Here is an 8,348-nt window from a genome sequence, read left to right on the forward strand (position 1 = left end):
CCTATTAAAAAATGGGGTACAGAACTGAAGAAAGAATTCTCAATAGAGGAAATCAAAAGCCTGAAAGACACTTAAGAAAATGCTCCACATCCTTAGCTATCAGGGAAATGCAAATCAAAACAACTTTGAGATACCATCTTACTCCTGCCAGAATGGCTAAAATTAGAAACACCAATGATGACTGGTGTTGGAGAGGATGTGGAGAAAGGGGAACACTCCTCCACTGCTGGTGGGAGTGCAAACTCATAGAGCCATTTCGGAGATCAGTATGGTGGTTCCTCAGGAAAATGGGAATTAGTTTACCACAGGACCCGGCAATCCCCCTCTTAGGCATATACCCAAAGGATTCACATCAATGCAACAAAGACATCTGTTCAACTATGTTCATAGCAGCACTATTTGTAATAGCAAGAACCTGGAAGCAACCTAGATGCCCCTCAATTGAAGAATGGTTAATGAAGATGTGGCACATCTACACAATGGAATACTACTCTGCAGAAAAACATAATGGTATCTTGAAATTTGCAGGCAAGTGGATGGCACTTGAAGAAACCATCCTGAATGATGTAACCCAGTCGCAAAAAGAGGAACACAGTATGTACTCACTCATATATGGATTTTAGACCTAGATCAAAGGATCACCAGCCTATAGTTCACACCACCAGACGAACTAGGATACAAGGTGTATTCTGAGAGATTCATATAAAGTCCCTCACAGAACTGGGAAGGGACAAGTCCCCCAGAGCTCAGGGGAAGTGTGAGGGGCAGTGAATGGAGAGAGAAGTAGGAGAAAACGAGGGGGAGGAAAGGAAAACATGTGTGACCAGGAAGATTGAGCCTGGTTAGGAATAGAAGACAGGAAGGAGAGAGAGAGAGAGAGAGAGAGAGACAGAGACAGAGACAGAGACAGAGACAGAGAAAAAGAGAGAGAACTTAAAAGAGGGAGCCAATATTGGTTTGAAGATAAAATTGAACACAAAGAAAGGTCTAGAGAACTACAAGACTGCTCCCAACTAACAATTTGAGCTTCAGTGGAAAGGCTATCATAAATGCCCTTCCCGGAGAGTGAGATCAACAACTAACTTATCCTTGGAGCCCTCAAGTAATGCCTGTTGGAAACAGGATCAAACACCCATACATAAACACAGAGTCGAACTAGAACCCAGATGCAGATGGAGAGGACAAAACCAGGAGGCAGAAACACAGACAGCTTACCTGAACAAGGAGGAGGTAATGGCCACTAGACTGATAGCTGGGAAGCCAGCATGGGACTGACTCAGGCCCCCCTGAATATGGGTCTCAGCCAGAAGGACTGAGCAGTCTAAGGGACCTCAGACAGTGGAGCCAGGGTGTGTCCCTGGTGCACAAAAGGACTTTGCGAACACATCCCCCATGGAGGGATAACTGCCTTAATCTAGAGACAGGAGAGAAGCCCTAGTCCCTACTTCGCATGACCTGTCAGATCTACATGATCCCAAATGGATGGAATTCCCCTACATATGGAATTGGGGTGGGGGGATGGGAGGGGAGGGTGGTTAGACTTCATGTGAGAGGGCAGAGAGGGTAAAAGGGAGGGAAGGAGGAAGGGAAGGAGGGAGGGAGGGAGGGAGGGAGGGAGGGAGAGGGAACTGGGATAGACATGTAAAATAATAAATTAAATTAAAAAACAATGCATTGACTCCAAAATTTAAGTTCAAGGACAAGTTACTGGGGAAAAGAATTTCTATTTTTGTTTACACAGAAAATGAAAAGCTGTGGATTCCTTCCAGACTAATGTGGTTTGATCAAGCCAGACAGCCTGAAACAGAGTACCAGGTGATCCTACATTCCAAACAGCTGGACAAAGCAGCCTTACAGACTACAGCCAGGATTTCTGAATCTTCTTCGAATCCCCCATGACAGTACCCCTAACCAGCAGGAAGTAGTTTGGAAAGAACAACGCCCAATTTCCCAAATATTGTCTATACATGTTTGTTTTTATTTAAGTGGACTTTGTTACATAACATAAACTTAAAAAAATTAAAAAAATAAGAAATAATTTCTCACAAACAAATTGACCTTTTTGTTTCCAATATTATAGAAGAGGGAGAAAAATGTCTTAAACCATGTGGCTTTGACCCTGAAAAAAAAAATTTGAACCTCAAAAAAAAAAAAAAAAAAAAAAAAAAAAACAAACTCAGAGGAACAGCCTAATGAGGAAAAGGACCTTATGTCCTTTGAGAGAAATACTGAAGATATTAAACAGACTAACCCTGAGACCCAAGATAAAAATGTAGAAAATGTCTGCTTTGAAAAGTATTTGGAAGCTAAACCCAAGACTAGAGATTTAGGAGCTAAACCAAAACTTTAAAAAATGTATCCATCACTAAAAAATTTCACTAGGGACATATCATCCACAGATGATGACCTTAACCATGAGAATTGGGGGGAGGGGGGTTCTGAGAAGGAAGCAGCAGAATATCATGAGTCAGATTGGCCTCCATTAAAACAACAGCTTCTGCCCTACACACCTCCTGTCACAGTTCCTCCTCTAGCTTGCCCAGTCTTAAACCCCCAGAAAGAATTACAGGACAAAATTCAATATCTTAAAGAACAAATTCACTTAGAAAAAGAACACCAATAATTAATTGCCCAATTAGAAAGTGTAAAGACTGGCAAATCCTCTGAGACTTCTCAAAAGACCACCACCAGACCACCCCTTAAAGGAGATGCCCCCAGGAAGTTTCTAACCCATCAATAACAGACAGAGCCAGACAATGTAAACTGCCTTTCCAGTCTCCGAAACAACAGATGAACAGGGAACTGTATGGCGGCATCATACAGGTTTTGGTTTTAATGAAATCAAAGAGGTAAAAACTGCAATTTCCCAGTTTCCTACAGCTCCTTATATCACTGCCATCATAGAATCTGTGGCTAATCATTGGCTTACTCTTTCTGACTGGGATGACTGGTATACATTAACCCGAGCAACTTTAGCCAGAGGAGATTATCTTTTATGGAAGTCAGAATTTGCTGAGGCTTGTAAAGAAACTGCAAAAAAAAAAAAAAAAAAAAAAAAAAAAAAAAAAAAAAAAGGGAACACACAAGCTGCACAAGCCGGCAATGGCTGGAATGCTGATACACTGATGGGAGAGAGAAATTATGAGGCAGAAGATGTTCAAAAGCAATATTAACCTGGGCTATATGCCCAAATTCAAATAGCTTCCACTAGATCATGGAAGAGACTACCTGCTAAGGGGGATAAAAAGGGGATATGAAGGATTCTCCCCTTACCAATATTAAGCAAGGGCCTGATGTACCCTTTTCAGACTTTGCTCACTGTTTGCTAACAGCAGCAGGAAGGATTTTCGGAAGTGCAGATTCAGGAACTAAATTCATTAAACAATTAGCATTGGAGAATGCAAATGCTGCCTGTCAGGCTGCCATTAGGCCATATCGTAAAAAACAAAACAAAACAACAACAACAAAACAGATCTTTCTGGCTACATTAGCCTCTGCTCTGAGATAGGAGCAGCCTACCAACAGGGGCTCACCATGCAGCCACTATGCAAGGTACTACCCTTAAGCAGTTCCTATCAAATCAGGGCAGGAATAAGTGCTTCAATTGTGGGGCGGTCAGCTTTGTCCCAGCAACCAAAAATCGATTTCAATCCTCTGCAGAACAACACCCGGCAGTGCAGGACTGGACCTCAGTTCTATCATCCACATAGTCTTAATGCCGGAAATTGGGTATACAAGCGATTTCAACAGGAATCTATGGCCCCTGCCACCTGATACATTGGGGCTGGTTATTGGCCGCAATAGTGTCACCATGCATGGCCTGCAAGTATTTCCAGGAATAATTGACAATAACCATGAAGGGGAAATTAAAGTTATGGCAGCTTCTCCCACTGCCATTAATACCATCCCATCAGGCCAACGCTTTGCTCAGCTCTTGCTTCTTCCTTTGCTTCCTACAAACAATAAAAATGTGATCAATAAAAGAGGCAATAACAGTTTTGGGTATTCAGATGTATACTGGATAGAAGCCATATCCAATAATAAACCCACCATTGTCTTAAAATTAGATGATAAAGAATTTTCTGAATTAGTAGGCACAAGCTCAGATGTTACTATCATTAAGGGAGAGGATTAGCCTAAAATCTGGCCATTAGAAGATACTCTAACACATCTGCAAGGCATAGGCCAAAGTTAAAAAAAAACAAAACAAACAAAAAAAAAAAAAAAAAAAAAAAAAAAAAACACCATCTTACTCCTGCCGGAATGGCTAAAATTAGGAACACCAATGTCAACTTATGCTGGAGAGGATGTGGAGAAAGTAGAACACTCCTCCACTGCTGGTGGGAGTGCAAACTTGTACAGCCATTTTGGAGATCAGTATGGAGGTTCCTCGGGAAAATGGGAATCAGTCTACCACAGGACCCGGCAACCCCCCCTCTTAGGCATATACCCAAATGATCCACATTCATGCAACAAAGACATCTGTTTAACTATGTTCGTAGCAGCACTAGTTGTAATAGCAAGAACCTGGAAGCACCCTAGATGCCCCTCAACTGAAGAATGGATGAGTAAATGTGGCACATTTACACAATGGACTACTACTCTGGGGGAAAAAACAATGGAATCATGAAATTCACAGGCAAATGGATGGAACTTGAAGAAACCATCCTGAATGAGATAACCCAGTCACAAAAAGAGGAACATGGTATGTACTCACTCATATACGGATTTTAGACATAGAGCAAAGGATCACTAGCCTATAATCCACACTGCCGGAGAAACTAGGATACAAGAAGGATTTTCTAAGAGATTCATACAAAGTCCCTCACAGAAGGGGAAAAGAACAAGATCTCCTGAGCATATTGGGAGTGGGAGGACAGTGAGTGGAGAGGGAGCTAGGAGAAAGAGAAGGGGAGGAGAGGAAAGCACGTGGAATAGGAAGATTGAGTCAGGGGAGGAATAGATGAGAGAAAGAGAGAGAGGGAGACAGAGAGAGACACCATAAAAGAGCGAGTCAGCTAAACACTGAGCCGAACTGGAATCCAAATGCAGAGAGGGAGGACAAGACCAGGCGACAGAAATCCACACAGACAGCTGACCTGAACAAGGAGGAGTTAATGGGCCCCCAGACTGATGGCTAGGAATCCAGCATTGAACCAACTCAGACCCCTGAACATGGGTCTCAGTTAGAAGGTCTAAGGGACCTCTGACAATGGAACCAGGATGTATCCCTGGTGCATGAAAGGACTTTGGGTGCATGCTCCCCATGGAAGGATACTCCCTTAACCTAGAGGCAGGAGGGAGGGCCTAGTCCCTACTCCAAATGAGTTGACAGATTTAGATGACCCCTCCAGGAAGGCAGCACCCTACATGTGGAGTGGAGGGGGATGGGATGGGAGGGTGATGGGGGGGCATGGCAGAATGGCAGAGAGGGAGGGGGAGGGAGGGATGGAGAGGGAACTGGGATTGATATGTAATATAAGAAAAATTTAAAAATCAAAACAAAACAAAACAAAAAAAAAACCAACACAGTACTTTATAAATTATTAACATGGAAAGATCTTGAAGGTCACTCTGGACAGATACAGCCATATGTCATTGCTGGACTCCTGGTCAGTCTGTGGGGTTGAGACTTATTGTCACAAATGGGCATGATTATGTGCAGTCCTAATGAAATTGTAACCATGCAAATGCTTAAGACTGGTTTTATACCAGGTAGAGGCTTAGGCAAATATGAGACAGGCATCTAATAGCCTATGTCAGACACTCCCAAAAGTGATTGCACAGGATTGGGGTATTTTTCTTAGGGACCATTGATCATCTTGTGACCCACACAGTTAAAATTATATGGCTATCTGAAAAGCTCACAGCCGCTCAACAGCTGATAAAGGAACAGCTTGATGCTGGCCACGCCATGTTCTACCTAGCACTTCCCCTTGGAATACCTCCATCTTTGTTATTAAAAAGAAATCAGAAAAACAGTGTCTGGGGTTAGGACCTTAGAGCTGTAAATAAAACTGTGGTTCTGATGGGGCCCCTACAGCCAGGCCTCCCTTCCCCTGTTGCAGTCCCCTTGGGGTATTTTAAAATCATAATGACCTTAAGGACTGCTTCTTTACTCTACCTTTGCATGACCAAAATCATTTCGCTTTTAGTCTCCCTTCTTTAATTTTTGGCCAAAAGTCCCACACTCTGTCAGTCCTTTGTTACACCAGCCATTCAAATAGTTAGAGACTCATAGCCACAAATATATATCATACATTATATGGACTATGTCCTTTTAGCAGGACAAAAAAGGAAAGAGGTATTAGCTTGTTATAAAGAACTGTGTGATGCTCTAACAAAAAAAGGGGTTACAGATAGCCCCAGATAGCTGCCATATTGCAAGAGAAAAACATCAAACCTGAGAGGAACCTAGGAATACTCATGGCTGCACTCTGGCCAGTGTTAGGAAATACAGCCTACAGTAATTATGCTCTACATGCCTTGTCAGTCAAGAGAGCAAAGTCCCATCTTCCTCTAGGAAAAAGGGTGAGGTCATCTTAGAAATGTGGCCTCAAAAAGTAGTATGCTGGCCAGCCAGAAATGTTTCTGTGAAGTTTAGATCACCTAGAAACTTACTGCCAGTATTGTTGGTGCCTCTATATTGATGTCCTGTTAGAAGTCTGAATACTTCCCCTATATGAATCCAAAAATTTAGAACCTTGGAACTCAAGACAATGAAAAACAAGGATAATACATTAAAAATGAGATATCTTTACAAGTGTTCATAAAGGCATATAACAATATATGAGCATATTATTTTTACTTGGTTACAAAATAAATTATGTTTTGAAATGAAATGAAAGAAAGAAATTAGAAGAAAAAATTCTATAATATACAACTGAAATCAATATAAATTATAAGGGTCAATTAGCTTTCATTTTGTTATTCTGATCATGTTTCTACATTATAGAGACAAACATTCCCATTACTGGTAAGCCTCCAATGGCATATTCATTGTGATACACATTTCAAAACAATAAGTCTGAGTGTCATGCCATCGTTCTCATGGATTTGTTCTCAGATAGCTTAATGTGCAAGCATCATGGCATGTCTATAAAGAAGCTTTACATAATGGCTTCTCTGAAAGCTATAATTATTGATGAACTATTATTTATAATTATAGGCCTTTTCACAATAATGGGTTTGATCCTTTCCTGTAATTGCTAAGATACTGCATATTGAAACATGAGAGGATTCTGCTAGAAATGAAATTGGACATTTCATGTCAGAATTACTGCTAAACTATAGACAAAGGAAAACATCTACACTGAGAGCACTTGTTTCTCCAAAATTAAATATGCCCACATGCACACGTTTGCACACATGCATGCAGGAGCATACTCACATGTATAATGGCAATCCTTCCAATATCATCCATCAAGTCAATTAGCATGTAAACTTTAACAATAAGGCCTAAGAACCAAGTTGCAATCAACATGGTTAACACTGAGCAGTTCTGTTTCTTTCTTTGTTTTTCTACTTAAAAGTAAAGTTCATTATTTTGAAGTCTTTCGATAGAAAGCCTAGCAGTTGCTTTATTTTTGAAAAAAAAAATACATATAGAAGATATACCTTATTTTAAGTGGACAACACTGGTAATTATAAACATATTATTGTAGAACAAATCTTCAGAATTTTTTCATCACATGAAATCAAAACTTCATAGTTGTTGGACAGCAAGTCTATTTCTTCCTCCTTAGGCCATGTGCAACTACCCTTTCATCCTTAGTTCCTATGAGATTGGTCTTTTTGATCCCTCATGTAATAGGAATTACACAGTGTTTTTCCTCAGTGAATAGCTTATTTCCTCAGCATATGCCCTTCAGGTCCCTTTGTGTTACCATATGAAGGCAGACTTTACTTGGTGGTGAATGCTGAATAGTATGCACTGTTTGAACCATAGTCTTATCAGCTATTTATTCTCTGGAGGCCACTGAGGTCTCTTCTACATTTAGCCTATTGGTTCAGCTCGGTGCCTTTTACCTACCCACAGGCACTGCAATCTTGGTGGGGATACCCTGGTAACAATGGCAATTTGGAACCCAACCTGGGGGATGTGAGTACTACATGGTAAAAGAACCTCCTGATAAAAGAAATGGGAGGAGGTTGGGGACTGAATGTGCAATTTGTTGCTGGGTCAAAGAATGACTCAAATGCAGGTGGGTAAGTACCTAACAAAAAGAGAAAGGAGTTAATGTACAAATGCCTGATTTAGAAAAGTTTTGGTCTGAGTTCCTAAAATAAATCCCTGGTTTTCTATAGAGAGCCTCTTTAATCTAGAGCTGTAGGTGAGAGCTTTGAAA

Source organism: Phodopus roborovskii, unplaced genomic scaffold (assembly GCF_943737965.1).
Source record: "Phodopus roborovskii unplaced genomic scaffold, PHOROB, whole genome shotgun sequence".
In the NCBI taxonomy this organism is placed as follows: Eukaryota; Metazoa; Chordata; class Mammalia; order Rodentia; family Cricetidae; genus Phodopus; species Phodopus roborovskii.